The sequence below is a fragment of the Pristiophorus japonicus genome, chromosome 14 (genome assembly GCF_044704955.1).
Source record: "Pristiophorus japonicus isolate sPriJap1 chromosome 14, sPriJap1.hap1, whole genome shotgun sequence".
In the NCBI taxonomy this organism is placed as follows: domain Eukaryota; kingdom Metazoa; phylum Chordata; class Chondrichthyes; family Pristiophoridae; genus Pristiophorus; species Pristiophorus japonicus.
This window is the reverse complement of record NC_091990.1, coordinates 143,053,948-143,073,821: the sequence shown is the minus strand read 5'-3', so window position 1 is coordinate 143,073,821 and position 19,874 is coordinate 143,053,948.

Below are 19,874 nucleotides of genomic sequence, written 5' to 3'. Positions count from 1 at the left end.
AAGGTAGTAATCTCAGGATTGCTACCATTGTCACATGCTAGTCAGAGTAGGAATTGTAGGATAGCTCAGATGAATACGTGGCTTGAGGAATGGTACAAGGGGGAGGGATTCAAATTCCTGGGACATTGGAACCGGTTCTGGGGGAGGTGGGACCCGTACAAACCAGACGGTCTGCACCTGGGCAGGACTGGAACCTATGTCCTAGGTGGAGTGTTTGCTCATGTTGTTGGGGAGGGTTTAAACTAAAATAGCAGAGGGATGGGAATCTATGCAGGGAGGCAGAGGGAAGTAAAAAGAGGGCAGAAGCAAAAGGTTAGAAGGAGAAAAGCAAAATGGAGGGCAGAGAAATCAAGAGCAAAAATCAAAAAGGGCCACATTACAACATAATTCTAAAAGGACAAAGAGTGTTAAAAAAGCAAGCCTGAAGTCTCTGAGTCTCAATGCGAGGAGCATTCGTAATAAGGTGGATGAATTGACTGCGTAGATAGCTGTTAATGGATAGGATTTAATTGGGATTACGGAGACATGGTTCCAGAGTAACCAGGGCTGGGAACTCAACATCCAGGGGTATTCAATGTTCAGGGTGACAGACAGGAAGGAAAAGGAGGTGTGGTAGCGTTACTGGTTAAAGAGGAGATTAACACAATAGTAAAGAAGGACATTAGCGTGGATGATGTGGAATCTATATGGGTAGAGCTGTGAAACACCAAAGGGCTGAAAACATTAGTGGGGGTTGCGTACAGACCACCAAACAGTAGTAGGGATGTTGGGGATGGCATCAAACAGGAAATTAGTGATGCGTGCAATAAGGGTACAGCAGTTATCATGGGTGACTTTAATCTAGATATTGATTGAGCTAACCAAACTGGTAGCAATACTGTGGAGGAAGATTTCCTGGAGTGTACAAGGGATGGTTTTCTAGACCAATATGTCGAGGAACCAACTAGAGAGCAGGCCATCCTAAACTTGGTCTTGTGTAATGAGAGAGGAGTAATTAACAATCTGGTCTTGCGGGGCCCCTTGGGGAAGAGTAACAATAATATGGTAGAATTCTTCATTACGATGGAGAGTGACACAGTTAATTCAGAGACTAGGGTCTTGAACTTAAAGAAAGGAAACTTCGATGGTATGAGACGTGAATTGGCTAAGATAGACTGGAGAATGATACTTAAAGGGTTGACGGTGGATAGGCAATGGCAGACATTTAAATATCACATGGATGAACTACAACAATTGTACATCCCTGTGTGGCGTAAGAATAAAAAAGGGAAGGTGGCTCAACCGTGGCTAACAAGGGAAATTAGGAAAAGTGTTAAATCCAAGGAAGAGGCATATAAATTGGCCAGAAAAAGCAGCAAACCTGAGAACTGGGAGAAATTTAGAATTCAGCAGAGGAGGACTAAGGGTTTAATTAGGAGGGGGAAAATAGAGTATGAGAGTAAGCTTGCAGGGAACATAAAAACTGATTGCAAAAGCTTCTATAGATATGTGAAGAGAAAACGATTAGTGAAGACTAATGTAGGTCCCTTGCAGTCAGAATCAGGTGAATTCATAATGGGGAACAAGGAAATGGCAGACCAATTGAACAAATACTTTGGTTCTGTCTTCAATAAGGAAGACACGAATATCCTCCCGAAAATACTAGCGGACCAAGGGTCTAGGGAGAAGGGGGAACTGAGGGAAATCCTTATTAGTCAGGAAATGGTGTTAGGGAAATTGAAGGAACTGAAGGCCGATAAATTCCCAGGGCCTGATAGTCTGCATCCAGAGTACTTAAGGAAGTGGCCCTAGAAATATTAGATGCATCGGTGGTCATTTTCCAACATTCCATGTACTCTGGTTCAGTTCCTATGGATTGGAGGATAGGTAATGTAACCCCACTTTTTAAAAAAGGAGAAAGAGAGAAAACAGGGAATTATAGACCGGTTAGCCTGACATCGGTGGTGGGGAAAATGTTGGAATCAATTATTAAAGGTGTAACTGCAGTGCATTTGGAAAGCAGTGACAGGATCGGTCCAAGTCAGGATGGATTTATGAAAGGGAATTCATGCTTGGCAAATCTTCTCGAGTTTTTTGAGGATGTAACTAGTCAAGTGGATAAGGGAGAACCAGTGGATGTGGTGTATTTGGACTTTCAAAAGCCTTTTGACAAGGTCCTACACAAGAGATTGGTGTGCAAAATCCAGGCACATGGTATTGGGGGTAATGTATTGATGTGGATAGAGAACTGGTGGGCAGACAGGAAGCAAAGAGTGGGAATAAATGGGTCATTTTCAGAATGGCAGGCAGTGAGTTGTGGGGTGCTGCAAGGTTCAGTGCTGGGACCCCAGCTATTTACAATATGCATTAATGATTTAGACAAAAGTATTGAATGTAATATCTCCAAGTCTGCAGATGACATTAAGCTGGGTGGCAGTGTGAACTGCAAGAAGGATGCCGAGAGACTGCAGGGGGACTTGGACAGATTAGGTGTGTAAGGGAAGCTTGGGGTTTGGGTTCGAATCCACACTCCCCTGGGGTTCTGTACGTGCGATTTATGAGGATGGGTGAGTAATGAGGCATCAGACAGCGGGTAAGAGTACAACATGGCTAATGTTGTTTATTTAGAATAGTAAACACCAAGATAGAGGGCATAGGAAGAGGTCATAAATAGCAGTAATGGCACAATCTCACTCAACAACACGAAAAATCTCACAACAGGGAAGGGGAAAATAAGAGGTTAAAACATTCCACTCACACACAACCACACCTCCCACTCCCACCCCTCCTACCAATTCCTATCCTAAACTGAGTCTGTGAGGGGGTTTGGGCTACACTCACAATCCTATCAACTCCGGGGTTCTGGGGGGCACTTATTTCAGCTCAGGGTCCCCTCTGGGGTGGGTTTTACGTTGTTGGTCGTTTCGGTTTTCCTCCTCGATGTTGCGTCGGTTTCTTCTCTTCGCCTTTCGGTTGGCTCCTAAGCAAAAAGCTGCCGGAGTTAAACACACCTTCCCCAGAGCGAGGGCCCTGTGAAAAGCTGACTCAACTCCCAAAAGCTGACTCCAACCTCCAACCTCTGGTTGGTTTCCTTGTTCAGCTCAGCTGTGGGAAGTCACTGCCACTACCTGCTGGTTTTCAGTCTCGGTGGCTTTGTCTGCGGAACTGCTGCTTCTTCCTCTAGTGGAGCGAGAGCGAGAGGGAGAGAGAGCTCTTTCTCGATACAAGCTGCAAGCTGCTAGCTGCAACCTCCACACCTTGCTGCTTCTAAACCCCGGTGGTTCTGTGGGTCCTATAACCAATTTAATTCTGACCTTTATGCGCTCAAACTCAGTTGGTGGTCCATTGTGTAAGTTTGGGCGGAGAGATAGCTTTGAATATTTAATCAGAAGATGTCACAGGTACAGATAGGTGTGAGGACAGGGGTATTGTTTCAGTGCACATTGGTGCCTCAACGTCTGCTGGTCCATTGTTCACTGGCCATATTAATTAGGTAGATGATGGTCCACATTCATTATTTGATTAGAGGTGTCATATTTTCAAACTGGGCCGGGCAGCCCCTATTGGTTGAGGATTTCCCCGCTTCAGGCCCGACTCGACCCCTGATTGGTCTGCCAGAATGCACTTTTCCCCCATTGGCCAGTGCCTCTGTCTCGCTTGTGAGCCAGACTCCACACATTTCCCAGCCTGCCTGGTCTGAGGTTTTGGTGACCAAAAAAAATGTTCATTTAAAATGAATAGAACGATACCATGTTCGTTTTCTTGTCCTTCGGGTGTTTCAATAAAATGCGGCCATGGATTTTCGAACCTTACACTCCCTCATTAAAACATTCTGTCTCAGGGTGTTTTCAAAATGTGAAGCAAAACCTTTTCCCTCTCACAGAGCCAATCTTCCCCAAATCGTACCTCAACCCACGATAAAACATTAAAATACACCAATGGTATTCATACATTTGGAATCAATACAATACTGAAAATGTAAAAATGCTTCTCAACCAATCCCCTCCACCAAAATCATAATAGTACATAGTATCACACATCATAGTATTACAGGTAAGGAGGTACGGACCTTTTACAAGGTACAGACTTTTCTTTACAGTGCAATATATTCGGCTCTTACAATCAGTCCCGTCATACTGCATAGACTTTGTTAGCCCTCCCTTTTCGTTTGGCCTTTGACTTGGCCTCCCGGATAGCTTTCGCAACTTTTTAAACGACGGCCCTTTATCCTAACCTGGCAGCGGATCACCAGCAAATAGGCTACAATGATCAGCTGTGCCACTACCAGGGCATGAGAGAGGATGCGGTCCCAGGCCGGGACATCTACGTCCAACCCCCAATCCCACCAGGGCCTTGAATTTAAGTCAGCTATCTGGGCTCCCAATTTTACTGTTTTTCTTGTTGTAGGGTGAAATAATGTTTCTGGGATTTTTGTATTGCTTTGAACAGATCTGTCACGTGCTCTGGTAAAAATGGAATGTGGTATCCGAAATTGTCCATGCTGTCATTGATGCCCCGGTGTTGAAACTGGTAAAAACATCATTCCAGATCCCTCTTCTGTGTCTTTTCGGTTTGACGTTGTCTTTGGGTTGTAGACTGTACAGCAAAGTCTTATTCAAGTAGCCAAAAATCGAGCCCGTAGAATATCCTGAACATTTCTCGAAGGAGAGCCAGATAGAGGCGTTCTATCTCTTTTGGGCACCACTCAGGTAGGTGCACCTCGGTAAGGTTTAGGATGACGGAGGCCACGGCGTAGTGGACCCCCTGGTATAGCAGCTTGTCCGTGGGAACCAAAACCAAACCGTTCTCTGGTCCCTGGGTGGTGGTAGGGCATCTGTCCGTGTCAGTTGGTTTGGTCGGGGCTGTGGGCAGGGGCTGTCTGGGTGTGCGCTTAACTCAGTGGCGTGGATGGAGCTGGGGTGGCTTACTATGCATGCGACCATGCTCCGGTACCATTCCATCCCCTTCCCTTCATCCCGCTACTGTCAGGAGAATGCTATGAAGATGCCTGCTGGGCATATCTTCTCTGATCCCCACATGCACACACACACTCCTAACTCCACCTCTCGCCATTTATCCCAACACACACTCGCTCCCCCCTGGGTGCCCGTGATGGTCAGGTCGGTGCTGTTGTCCAGTCTCTCCCAATCTGCTGTTGGGTTTTCCATGTCCTTGCTCAGCTTCCTGAGCCACCACCACCTTCCCACCGGGATGTGCCCCTTACAGGTCAGGCGAACCCTTTTCCCAACCACTACCCTAACCTGGGATGCGGTCACCTCAATGCTAGGGCAGGAGACTGATGCTTCCCCATACGTGACCCCGGGGTGGCTGGAGTATCTAGTGGAATTGGACCCCAACCACCCTGGCCACCTTCCCCTGTGGGTATATATTGCGGTCCCCTCTACCCCTGGTGTCCCTTCTCCGGTGGTGACAATTGGCGCCTGCCCCCCCGAGCATCCAAAAATGATGGCTTCTTCAGTCTCTCCCCGGTAGCCGATGCACATTCTGATGTAGGTGCACAGGAGCAGGATTTTCCTCATCTCTGGTTTCTCTTCTGAAAGACAAAACCTCATTTGGTTCAAAACCCTGAGCCCCCTGGCTCATTCCTCCCCCATTTTCCACTCTGTCTACACCTCACAGTACCCCTGCACGGGTTTAATCTGTGCCTATTTTACTGTGGAAGTCAAGGGGTTTCAATTAATAAACACTTGAAACAACAAACAAACCTTGCACAAAAGAGGAAGTGAGAGAAAGAAAGAAGTCCAGGCTCCCTATCCTATTGGCTCAAAAGCCTCACTGTTATACTCCCTATATTGCAGAGGCCACCTGAGCCCCACTACACTAGAGAAAACTTTATACATATATGTACACACCTACTGCTCTCTTTTTTAATCTGCTTGCCACCCTTCCCGGCTGGCTGTGCTAATCCCTGGAACGCTCCTTGGTTTTCCTTTTATGCGGGGGAATGTAGGGGGGAGACCACCTCTCCTTTGACCTCTTGGGCCGGACCGACCTCTGCGGCCCCTCTGTCTCCCCTGCCAAGGTGTCCCCCGAGCTTCGGGTGGTGCTTACTGGGCTGGTACAGCCCCTCACCCCCTCCAGGGATGGCTCACTGCCCTCGGGAGCAACGAAAATTCCCCGGCAGGCTCCTCACTGCCGGGGACTCCTATATCCTCTGGGAGCTTTGGGTTGTACAAGGGTTCCACCCGAAACCACTCGCAGCTGATACTCTCACAGTGTTTCCTCTGTTCTTCTTGGGACCACTCACTACTGGGATCCGCCGCCACCCTTTCTCCTGTAGGATCTGGGCTGTCTGCGGCAAAAGCTGGGTTATCTCCGACAGGCTCCTCACTGTCGGCGGCCCCTGTCTCTGGTACAACCCCTTCCCCTTCAGGAGACCTTGGCTGCGGGGTCACGTCCAGTGACTGGCTGCCTGCCCTGTGCGGCCCTTTTCCCCTAGTGCCTCTCGGGAAAGTAAAACAGGCTGCTAGGGACAGTGGCACCCTTGGCTGCAGAGTTCGAGCGGATCTCCTAACAGGTGGAGGTGAGTCCTCGTCCCATATGTAAGGTGGGAATCCTCCTTCCTGTCGGTCTCAAATCTGTGGGTAGTTTGTACCTGTGAAGCAACTCACTGCTCCTTGTGGTGGGATCGTTGGGGCTGCAGTGGTGGGCTGAGGGCTTGGGCTTCCCGTCGGGATTATCCCTCCGGGCTGCCCTTTCCCACGTGATTTTGCCTTGTTGGGGTTAAACAGTTTACATTGGTTGATGTGAAACCATTTAACCCGGCGGGGCATCCTGACCGCGTATACCATGGGGCTTGCCTTGTCGACAATGCTGTAAGGCCCCATGTATAGTGGCTCAAAGACTCCCACCCTGGCAAAGTTGCGGACCATGACCTGGTTCCCCACCTGCCACTCGTGGTGTTTGCTCGGTTCCAGCAGCAATCGGTTGGTCTGATGCTGCTTCCCCATGTTAGTGGCCGCCTGTCAGTGAATCTGCTTGAGGTGCTCCAACAGACTCTTGGTAAAGCGGTCCCTATTCACCTCGATTACCTGAGCTTCCGTCAGGACCAGGGCAAGTACATGGGTGGGGGTTCGCATGGCTCTTCCTGTCATGAGCTCGTATGGGGAATACCCCGTGCTTTTCGACTGGCTGGCCCCGATCCCCATCAAAACCAGGGGCAACCTCTCCACCCAGCTCTGCGGGGAATCCCCAGTCTCCTTCCTGAGTTTTTCTTTCAAGGTCCTATTCATACGCTCCACTAGCCCCGAGGACTGGGGGTTGTAGGCGACATGCCACTTCCCCTCAATCCCCAGCACCTTAAGGGTTGCCTGCATGACCTGTCCCGTGAAGTGACTCCCCAGGTCGGACTCCACGTACTGTGAAAGTCCCCACTTGGAGAACACCTCCATAACGAATATCCTGGCAGCCCCCGCTGCTGTGGCTGTTCGGCAAGGGAAGGCTTCAACCCACTTTGTGAAAGTGTCCACCAAAACCAGGAAGTACCGGTACCCTCCCTTAGCCACAGGTAGGGGCCCTATGTAATCGATTTGTATCGATCGCCATGGTCCCTCTACCCTCTTTGCGTGTCCTAGAGACACCTTTCTTTTCTGGGGATTTGGATTATTGGTTGCACAGACGAGACAGTTCGCGCAAAATTCACAAGTGTCTTCCCGGAGCTGGGGCCACCACCCGACCTGTTCCACCCATGGCCAGGTGACCTCCGATCCGGGGTGTCCAGCTCCAGAGCCTGTGTGGGCCAGCTGAAGGAACTCCCTCTGATGCTGCTGGTGCACTATCCACTGCTCTCCTTTAAACATCATCTTCTCTCTAACATGGATGCCTGTGCCTCCGTACGGTCCTTCGACCTTTTCTCCCGCAGTCAGCTTATCCATGACGGGCTTGAGGATGGGATCTCGCGCCTGTACCTGCTGGAGGTCTGGGGCCAATGCCACCCCTGCGCTCCCTTGTGTCCCCTGTCCGCCCCGGATAGCTGCTATGATGCTTGCTCAAGTGGGTTCCACTTGGTTCCCGGTCGGGCTCCATCTTTGGCCAGTTGATCTGCCTTTTGGTTCCCTGCAGCCCTGGGCTCATGTTTGTTATGGGCCTTTACTTTGTGAATGCAAATATCTGCCCCGGTCCCTACTGCCTGCATGATGTGCTGCAGTAGGGGTTTTATGGCCAGGGGCTTACCGTCTGCAGATGTGTACCCGCGACGGGACCAGATGGCTAGGTACTCCGTGCAGGCATTGTAGGTGAACATACTATCTGAAAAGATAGTATAGGGCCGTGGGACTTCGTCGGGGTGGGTGACTACATACATGACTGCCGACAGTTCAGCATGCTGGGCGCTCATGGTGGTTGGGAGCTTTATGGCCCTGGCAATGTCTGCCTGGGGATCATAAATCCCGCACCCTGTGAGCCTTTCTCCCACCACCACCGTGCTGGATCCGTCAACATAGATCTCCCGGCCATGGGGATGGATCCCCGCCCGGAGCCCTATGTCCACGTCCCAGACCCCCTCAACGGAGCAACAGTGGGCTTTCCCGGGGTACAGCATGTTGGCTGCCATTCGGGGCTCACACATCCCTTTTACTCTCAAATCCATCGGTGAGAGCAGGAGGGTCCAGCGAGCAATGCGTGCGCTGCTCACTGTCCCATCCTTAATTCTGCCATCCAGCAGCATCTGAGTGGGGGTGTGATGAGTGAGGAGGGTGATTGGGGACACTCCTGTAAACACCTGCGACCGCTTCACAGCCCAGTGGGTGACCAGCAGATGCCTTTCACAGTTTGAGTAACCCCTCTCAACCTCAGTGAGGACCCTGGAGGAGTAGACCACCGGCCTCAGCTGGCCGTGCCACTGTTACATCAGCACAGCACTTAAGAACATAGAACATAAGAATTAGGAACAGGAGTAGGCCATCTAGCCCCTCGAGCCTGCTCCGCCATTCAATAAGATCGTGGCTGATCTGGTCGTGGACTCAGCTCCACTTACCCGCCCTCTCCCCGTAACCCTTAATTCCCTAATTGCTTAAAAATCTATCTATCTTTGACTTGAAAACATTCAATGAGCTAGCCTCAACTGCTTCCTTGGGCAGAGAATTCCACAGATTCACAACCCTCTGGGAGAAGAAATTCTTTCTCAACTGGGTTTTAAATTGGCTCCCCCGTATTTTGAGGCTGTGCCCCCTAGTTCTAGTCTCCCCCACCAATGGAAACAACCTCTCTGCCTCTATCTTGTCTATCCCTTTCATGATTTTAAACGTTTCTATAAGATCACCCCTCATCCTTCTGAACTCCAAGGAGTAAAGACCCAGTCTACTCAATCTATTATCATAAGGTAACCCCCTCATTTCTCGAATCAGCCCAGTGAATCGCCCATTCCAAAGCTAGTATATCCTTCCTTAAGTAAGGTGACCAAAACTGCATGCAGTACTCCAGGTGCGGCCTTACCAATACCTTATACAGTTGCAGCAACACCTCACTGCTTTTGTATTCCATCCCTTTCGCAATGAAGGCCAACATTCCATTTGCCTTCCTGATTACCTGCTGCACCTGCAAACTAACCTTTTGGGATTCATGCTAAAAAGAGTTTCATGCACAAGGACCCCCAGGTCCCTCTGCACCACAGCATGTTGTAATTTCTCCCCATTCAAATAATATTCCCTTTTACTGTTTTTTTTCCCAAGTTGGATGACCTCACACTTTCTGACATTGCATTCCATCTGCCAAACCTTAGCCCATTTGCTTAACCTATCCAAATCTCCTTGCAGCCTCTCTGAGTCCTCGACACAACCCGCTTTCCCACTAATCTTAGTGTCATCTGCAAATTTTGTTGCACTGCACTCTGTCCCCTCTTCTAGGTCATCTATGTATATTGTAAACAGTTGTGGTCCCAGTACTGATCCCTGTGGCACACCACTAACCACTGATTTCCAACCAGAAAAGGACCCATTTATCCCGACTCTCTGCTTTCTGTTCGCCAGCCAATTCTCTATCTATGCTAATACATTTCCTCTGACTCCGCGTACCTTTATCTTCTGCAGTAACCTTTTGTGTGGCACCTTATCGAATGCCTTTTGGAAATCTAAATACACCACATCCATCGGTACACCTCTATCCACCATGCTCATTATATCCTCAAAGAATTCCAGTAAGTTAGTTAAACATGATTTCCCCTTCATGAATCCATGTTGCGTCTGCTTGATTGCACTATTCCTATCCAGATGTCCCGCTATTTCTTCCTTAATGATAGTTTCAAGCATTTTCCCCACTACAGATGTTAAACTAACCGGCCTATAGTTACCTGCCTTTTTCCTCGCCCTCATCTACCGCTTCCAGGGCTGGAGCTTTCTGCAGCTCTCCCTTGAGGCGGGTAAACGCTGCATCACAGTCCTCATCCCACTCCCACTCCATGCCTTTGCGCAGGAGCCGGAGTAGGGGGGCTGCAATGGCTGTTTAATCCTCAATGAAGTCCCTACAGCAACCGGTCAGACCCAGGAACGACCTCACCCCTGTAACTGTAGTCGATGTCATATATGTAACCAGCATACTACTGTAACCCTTATACAATTGTAACCCTCAGGTAACCACTACATACTGTACGTACTTACTAGAAATGCACACCTTGACTACAGGGGGTGTACTTGTGGAGATTCAGATATATAAGGGGAGGTTCCTCGCAGGGCCAGCACTCCTTGGTCCAGGTAATAAAGGTGAAGGTCACAGAGTGACTGTGTCTGCAGTACGTGCCTCGTGTGATTATATTTAAGAGTTAAAGATTCAACACCTGGCGACGGGAAACGGGAATCACTGAACCCAGAGGATGGCCACCGGTAGCTCAGAGGAACGTTACTGTGTGGGTGAAGACTGGGACGATTTTGTGGAGAGACTCCAGCAGACCTTTGTTACGAAGGATTGGCTAGGAGAGGATGCGGCGGACAAGCAGAGGGCACATCTACTAGCAAGCTGCGGGACAAAAACGTATGCGCTGTTGTAGGATCTGCTCGCACCCCACAAACCGGCCGACGAGTCTTTTGAAGAGCTCAGCCAGCTGATCAGCGAACACTTAAAACTGGCGAGCAGCATACACATGGCCCAGCACTGGTTCTACACACAACAACGTCGGGAAGGGCAAAACATCTCGGACTTCGTGGCAGACTTGCGGCGCTTGGCCAGCCTCTGTAAGTTCTCAGATGCCTGCAGGGGGGAGATGTTAAGGGATTTTTTCATTGAGGGCATTAGCCATGCCGGGATCTTCAGGAAGCTCATAGAGACCAAGGACTTAACTCTAGAAGGGGCAGCATTGATAGCTCAAACTTTCATAGCCGGGGAAGAAGAGACGAAGTCCTGGGTCCAACGTGGCGACGGACCAAGAAATTAACGTGATAAATGTGGCTCAAGATCTCGCAGTCAGACAAAGGCATTTTGAAACTGTAGCAGTCAGACAAAGGCATTTTGTAACTGCCCAAGCTGAAACCGACTCTAAGGTGGGCCCCCGACAGGGACAATGGAGAGGGGAGCGGCAATTCATGCCATCAAGGGGACCATTAACACCCACCATCAGAGTGTTCAAAAACAACCAAGGGAACAATCAGAGAGGAATGCCTGCTAACAGTCCTTTTGTGAACAATGATCTCAGCCAATGTTGGAGATGCGGGGGCAGTCATTATGTGAAAAGCTGCAAATTTCAGCGGTTCGTCTGTAGGAATTGTAATGCCAGAGGACATTTGGCTAGGGTTTGCAAACAGCCGGTAGCGAGGCTAATCTATGAAACAAAGGAATCAGGCGAGGGGCTTGCAGTGCAGGACAATGTCTGGGGTAAAGCCATGGATGCTGAAGTTCAGCAGGTTCATGTGGCTGACGTCCACAGCTCATAAACCAAAACGCCACCCATGATGATGAAAGTTTTATTGAATGGCATCCCAGTGCGCATGGAGCTGGACACGGGAGCTAGCCAGTCCCTCATGAGTGCACAACAATTTGAGAAACTGTGGCCACACAGAGCTAGCAGGCCCAAACTGGAACAAATTAAATTGGTGGCAACACACAATGGGTCACAGAACCGGCTGCCACTCTGGACTGTTCCAGGAAATGGCCCCGTGCTTTTGGGAAGGAGCTAACGAGCTGAGATGAACTGGAAATGGGGGGATGTGCACAACATTTCATCTGTGGAGCGAAGCTCATGCTCACAGGTACTACAAAAATTCGGTTTCAACCCAGTGTCGGAACGTTCAAGGGCACAAAAGTAGTTATACGCATCACCCCGGACGCCAGACCAGTGCACCACAAAGCCAGAGCGGTGCCGTATGTGATGCTTGAGAAAATTGAAAGTGAACTGGACAGGCTGCTCAGAGAGGGCATAATTTCACCCGTTGAATTCAGTGACTGGGCAAGTCCCATTGTTCCTGTCCTTAAAGCAGACGGCTCGGTTAGAATCTGCGGTGACTACAAAGCCACCATCAACCGGGTGTCCCTGCAGGACCAATACCCACTCCCGAGGGCGGAGGACCTCTTTGCCACGTTGGCAGGTGGCAAGCTGTTCACTCAATTGAACCTCACTTCGGCCCATATGACTCAGGAACTGGCTGAAGAATCCAAGCTTCTGACCACCATCACGACGCACAAGGGTTTATTCACCTACAACAGGTGTCCTTTTGGCATCCGTTCGGTGGCCGCCATCTTTCAGAGAAACATGGAAAGCTTGCTGAAATCCATTCCCGGCACAATCGTATTCCAGGACGACATCCTAATAACAGGTCGAGATACCGAGGAACACCTCCACAACCTGGAGGAGGTGCTATGCCGACTGGACCGGGTAGGTCTGCGGCTGAAGAAGGCCAAGTGTCTGTTTTTGGCCCCAGAGGTCGAGTTTTTGGACAGGAGGGTTGCCGCAGACGGGATCCGGCCGACCAAATCCAAAATGGAGGCGATCCATCGTACGCACCGGCCCGGCAACACATCGGAGTTGCAATCGTTCCTGGGACTTTTGAACTATTTCGGGAACTTCCTGCCGAACTTAAGCACATTGTTGGAACCATTACACATGCTCCTGCGTAAGGGTTGCGAATGGTTTTGGGGGGACTGTCAAGAACGGGCTTTTAACAGGGCGTGGAACCTGCTTTGTTCTAACAAACTGTTAACGTTGTATGACCCCTGTAAAAAACTAGTTTTAACATGCGATGCATCATCATATGGGGTTGGGTGTGTCTTGCAGCAGGGTAATGGAGACAGACAACTCCAACCGGTGGCTTATGCCTCCATGTCGCTCTCCCAGGCAGAGCGTGGGTACGGCAGGGTCGAAAAGGAAGCACTCGCTTGCGTTTATGGTGTGAAAAAAATGCACCAATACCTTTTTGGCAGACCGTTCGAGTTAGAAATGGACCACAAGCCGTTAACTTCTCTGTTGTCCGACAGCAAGGCGGTCAATGCAAATGCGTCAGCTCGCATACATCGATGGGCTCTCACGCTGGCTGCGTATGACTACACCAAACGGCACCGGCCAGGCACCAAAAACTGCGCTGACGTGCTCAGCAGGCTTCCCCTTGTCACCACCGAGGGGGACGGCGGAGCAAAGCGCTGAGATGGTCATGGCCGTTGAGGCTTTTGACACCGCAGGCTCCCCCATCACAGCCCGCCAGATCAAACTCTGTACCAACAGGGACCCCCTCCTATCCATGAAAAAGAAATGTGTCCTGACGGGGGATTGGGCGCCCACACAAGGGGCGTGCCCCGAGGAGGTCAGACTGTTTCAGAGACAGATGGATGAGCTCTCCATCCAAGCCGACTGCCTGCTATGGGGCAGCCGAGTGGTCGTGCCCCAGAAGGGTCGGGAAGCATTCATCAGGGAACTCCACAGCGAGCACCCTGGCATTGTGTTAATGAAGGCCATTGCCCGGTCACATGTATGGTGGCCGGGGATTGACTCAGACCTGGAACACTGGGTTCGCAGGTGCACGACGTGTGTCCAGCTTGACAACGCCCCAGGGAGGCCCCGCTCAGCCTGTGGCCCTGGCCCACCAAGCCTTGGTCACGCATTCACGTGGACTATGCGGGCCTGTTCATGGGAAAAATGTTCTTGATAATTGTCGATGCATACTCGAAATGGATCGAGTGCATCATATTAAATTTGTGCACGACATCCATCACCGTGGAGAGCTTGCGCACGGTTTTCACGACCCATGGCTTACCGGACGTTCTGGTCAGCGACAATGGCCCGTGTTTCACCAGCCATGAATTCCAGGAGTTTATGTCGGGTAATGGCATCAAACATGTCCAGACGGCGCCGTTCAAGCCGGCTTCCAATGGCCAGGCAGAACGTGCAGTCCAAGTCATAAAGCAAGGCATGCTCCGCATCCAAGGACCCTCTCTGCAGTACAGCCTTTCGCGCTTCCTGCTGGCCTATAGGTCCCGGCCGCACTCGCTCACAGGACTCCTCATGAAACGTACGCTCAAAATGTGGCTGCCCCTCATCCACCCAACCCTGGCAGACGTTGTTGAGGGCAAGCGTCAGTCCCAAACCAAGTGCCACGATCGTAACTCAAGGGAGAGGTGTATAGAAATGGATGATCCGGTATTTGTACTTCACCATGCATTGGGACCCAATGGCTGGACGGCACCGTAATTGGTAAAGAGGGAGACAGGGTCATAGTGGTCAGACTCAATAGTGGGCAGATATGCCGCAAACACTTGGACCAAGTAAAGAAAAGGTTCAGCATAGACACCAATGAACATGAAGAAGAGCATGAGATGTCAACCACACCACTGCCAGTGGACGAGCAACAAGGACAATCATCAGCATGCACAGTCCCTGCGGCCAGCCCGGACAGGCCGGAATCACCTCAGGTGACAGAAATGCATGCCAAGGCTCAGCCACCAGAGCCTCAACTGCGACACTCCACGAGAGAGTGTCGACCACCTGATAGACTTAACCTTTGAGTCAAAAAGACGTGAGGGGGGAGGTGATGTCATGTATGTAACCAGCATACTACTGTAACCCTTATACAATTGTAACCCTCAGATAACCACTATGTACTGTATATACTTACTAGAAATGCACACCTTGACCACAGGGGGTGTACCTGTGGGAGACACTCCTTACCTGAAGATTCAGGTATATAAGGAGAGGTCCCTCGCAGGGCCAGCACTCCTTGGTCCAGGTAATAAAGGTGAAGGTCACAGAGTGACTGTGTCTGCAGTACATGCCTCATGTGATTATGTTTAAGAGTTCATGATTCAACAGTCGGAGCCAGTAACTCCTGAACTGTCCTCCTCTTAGCCTCATCAATGGCTCTCTCCCCTGCCTGCACAGTCAGCCCCAGAAATTTTACCTCTGTCTTGCCGATCTGTGCCTTCTTGGGGTTTACTTTAAAACCCTCCTCATGCAGCAGTCCCAACAGCTCTGCCAGCAGGGGACCGTGCTCTTCCTCCGAATCGGAGAATAGCAGCAGGTCGTCCACATACTGGACTAGCTGTCTGGGTCTGCTGAACTCTTTCAGGCAGCTGGCCATACACTGATGAAAAATGCTCGGACTTTTGTGGAATCCCTGGGGAAGACAGTTCCAGGTATAATGCTGTCCTTTGAATGTAAAGGCGAATTTGTACGGTCCTCCCACCGCAGCGGGATGGACCAGAACCCATTCGAGATGTCCAGCACCATAAAGACGGCTGCGGACACGGGGATGGCTGCGACTAGGTCGGCTACAGCTGGCACTGTGGGCGCACAGGCAGGGATATTTTTATTGAGGACTCGGTAGTCCACTGTGGCTTTCCAAGAATTGTCCGGTTTCCTAACCGGCAAAATTGGAGAGTTCACATGTGTGGCTATTAGTCTCAACACTCCCTGTCTGACAATAGATCCCAATGCGACCTCTAGATCTGCCTCAGCCTCCCTGGGAAAATTATACTGCTTCTGGGGCTTAGACATGGGGTCCCCATCCACTCTGACCTCGACCCCATTTACCCATCCACAGTCGTGCTTATGCCTGGCAAATGCTGCCAGGTTGGCCAGCACAAAAGCCTGATAGATCATCGGGGTGCCGTCTACCAGAGCGTCGAGGTCATATCCCTCCTTCGGCTTTACAGTGCAGAGGGAGCCCTTTCCCTGCTTCCCCTGGATGACTGCTGTACCTTCCCCCTCCCCGGTGTCAGCTGTGCCCCACAGACAGTGGTTCCTCAGGTCTACCAGAATTTTCTGGCCGCTGAGGAAATCTGCCCCTAGAATGCCTTTACCCACTCCCTCCCACGGCAGAAGGACACACTTCCACATGGTGTGGAGAGTGCCTATATGTATCTGCAGTGGTTTGGAGAAGAAGCCCTCGCGTTCTTCTCCAGTGAAGCTGGTTAGGCAGTAGGGGATCCCACTGGATAGGGGTGAGGTGGTCAGGTCGTCTACATGAACCAGGGTGCATGAGGCCCCTGTGTCCAGCAGATACTCCCCCTGGACCCCCTCAACCCCCATCATGACACGTGGTCTGTTCCACGCATCATAGGTGACCGGGCAGAGATACACGGATTCCTTGGGGTCAAGTCATTGGGGGTGTTGGTCTGGGCCTGAGGGATTTCTCCCCTGGTCACGGCTGCGACCTTCCCAGTCTGGGTAAGGAGTGCCTGCAGAGCTGCAAGGAGACCCTCGAGTGGGGCGGTAGGGCTGGGTACAGCTGGTTTGTGAGGGCTTGTGGCCTGGGGACTGGGGTTGAGGCTGGGACATGTGGGCCTCTCTTTTTCTGCCTCGGATCCTGGCATTCCCTCCTCATGTGCCCTGTCTTCCCGCACCCGTAGCAAACCACCTCTCTGCCTGCCTGCCAATTCCCTTCTTGCCTCCATTCTCTCTTATCAGAGCTGGGGCGGATCTCACACATCTTCCCCTTGGTGGATTTCTCCCCCCTGATTCTGCCATTGCGAAAAGAGAGGGTCAGCTGCCTCAGCACCGTCTCCTCTGTGGCTTGGGGGTCTCTGAAATCGAACCACAGGTTGGCCTGGGCGCGCAACTCCGGTAGGCTGTTTGCCACCAGTGCACGCAGCCAGCGACACGTCGATGTGCATCCAGCTGGGTTTGGTCCAAATTCCCCCCACTGGATTCCTCATACACTGGCCACAGTCGATCAGCGAACGCCTGATGGGTCTCCCCGGGTCTCTGGACAGTGGCCTGTACCCGGTCGAACGGACAACCGTCGTTCAACCCCATGGCCTCCAGGATATCCTCCTGGAGAGCGGCCACTGTTCGCTGACCCCTCTTACTCTCAGCAGAGAGAGCCTGACACAGGGCTGGGTCCATTGAGAACAGGAGCAGTTTGCTCCGTTCGGCCTCATCGCAATCATTTACGTCTCCTACCTGCTCTACTTCCATAAAGTAGACAGAGGGGTCTCCTTTTCGGGTAAGTTTATTCACATGGGCCACCATCTGCCGCAGCTGGGTCGCGCTGTGGGGAACCACGTATTGGTTCTGTAGGGGACCCTCAGCCTGACCCACTGTGGGTGGTCTGAATCTACTCTGTCTGATGGGGCACACTGGGGCTGGTCCCGGAGGTTTAGGTTCCAGCATTTCACCCTGCCTCTCCTCCGGTATCCCCAATCGAGCTGTGGGAGAGGGCCTGTGGGATTCTTCCTCCCTACAGCCTGTTTCACTATGCTCCCCCTTCCGTACTCGGCTGGGCTGATAAGGCACACCACTCCTTTACTGGGTGCCTTGCTTTCAGCCCAGCCAAGGGCTTTTGCCTCAGCTAGGGCCAGAGCTTTGGTGTCGGGCCAGGTGGGGATTCGAGTCTTGGACACTTCCAGAGCTTTTGCTCCGGCTAGAACAAGGGCTGCTTTGGCTTCAGCCAGAGCCAGGGTGAGCCGATCAATTTGTTCCTGAAAGGAACGATGCTCCGCCTCTGCCCTGCTGTGGCACGCCTGTAGCGCAGCCTGTAACTGGAGAGTCTTACCCTCTCACAACCTTCCCTGGTTCTGAGCCTGGGCAAGTTCCTCCTGCAATCCCCTGATGTGACCTATTCCCTCAGTTACCTGGGACTGAAGGTACTCCCTGTGGTTGCGATAGCTTTCTCTATCTCTCTCTCTTTCCTGCCTCTCTCACTTTAAATCCTGATCCAGCTTTTCCCTTTCTTTGCTGGTCTTTACTAGCTCCTCTCTCTGCTCAGCTAATTCTGTCTGCAAGACGTCTACCTGCCTGTCCAAAACCTGTATTTGCTTCTGAAAGCAAATCAGCCACACTGCCTTTTCCAGTGATCTTTTATGATCTTTACTCTGGGTCCACCTGACGGCTGCGTTCTCAGGGCGTTCAGCCTCCAGCAGCGCCTGCACCTACTTCCTTGAGCAGTTTACCCTTGCTGTTACATACCTAGCAATCCGACCCACCATTTTATACTCCTCTTCACCAAGACTGACTGTCTCTTCACCCTCACTCAAAGCACGTCCCTTCGTGGCTGCCATTCTGTAAGGGAAGCTTGGGGTGTGGGTTCGAATCCACACTCCCCTGGAGTTCTGTACTTGCGATTTATGAGGATGGGTGAGTAATGAGACACCGGACACAGTGGGTAAGAGTACAAAATGGCTAATGTTGTTTATTTAGAATAGTAAACACCAAGATAGAGGGCATAGGAAGAGGTCATAAATAGCAGTAATGGCACAATCTCACTCAACAACACGAAAAATCTCACAACAGGGAAGGGGAAAATAAGAGGTTAAAACATTCCACTCACACACAACCACATCTCCCACTTCCACCCTTCTTACCAATTCCTATCCTAAATTGAGTCTGTGAGGGGGTTTGGGCTATATTCACAATCCTATCAACTCCGGGGTTCTGGGGGCACTTATTTCAGCTCGGGGTCCCTCTGGGGTGGGTTTTACGTTGTTGGTCGTTTCGGTTTTCCTCCTCGATGTTGTGTTGGTTTCTTCTCTTTGCCTTTCGGTTGGCTCCTAAGCAAAAAGCTGCCGGAGTTAAGCACACCTTTCCCAGAGCGAAGGCCCTGTGAAAAGCTGACTCAACTCCCAAAAGCTGACTCCAACTTCCAACCTCTGGTTGGTTTCCTTGCTCAGCTCAGCTGTGGGAAGTCACTGCCACTGCCTGCTGGTTTTCAGTCTCGGTGGCTTCGTCTGCGAAACTGCTGCTTCTTCCTCTAGTGGAGCGAGAGGGAGAGAAAGCTCTTTCTGGATGCAAGCTACAAGCTGCCAGCTGCAAGCTCCCCAACTGCCTCCACACCCTGCTGCTTCTACACCCCCAGTGGTTCTGTGGGTCCTATAACCAATTTAGTTCTGGCCTTTTCACGCTCAAACTCAGTTGGTGGACCATTGTGTAAGTTTGGGTGGGGAGATAGCTTTGAATATTTAATCAGAAGATGTCACAGGTACAGACAGGTGTGAGGACAGGGGTATTGTTTCAGTGCACATTGGTGCCTCAACGTCTGCTGGTCCATTGTCCACTGTCCACATTAATAGGTAGATGATGGTCCACATTTATAATTTGATTAGAGGTGAGTCTTATTTTCAAACTGGGCTGGGCAGTCCCTATTGGTTGAGGATTTCCCCGCTTCAGGCCCGACTCGACCCCTGATTGGCCTGTCAGAATGCACTTTTCCCCCATTGGCCAGTGGCTCTCTCTTGCTTGTGAGCCAGACTCCACACGTTTCACAGCCTGCCTGGTCTGAGGTTTTGGTGGCCAAAAAAAATGTTCATTTAAAATGAATAGAACGATACCATGTTCGTTTTCTTGTCCTTAGGGTGTTTCAATAAAATGCGGCTGTGGATTTTTGAACCTTACAGGTGAATGGGCAAATGCATGGCAGATGCAGTATATTGTGGATAAATGTGAGGTTATCCACTTTGGTGGCAAAAACAGGAAGGCAGATTAGGAAAAGGGGAGGTGCAATGAGACCTGGGTGTCATGGTTCATCAGT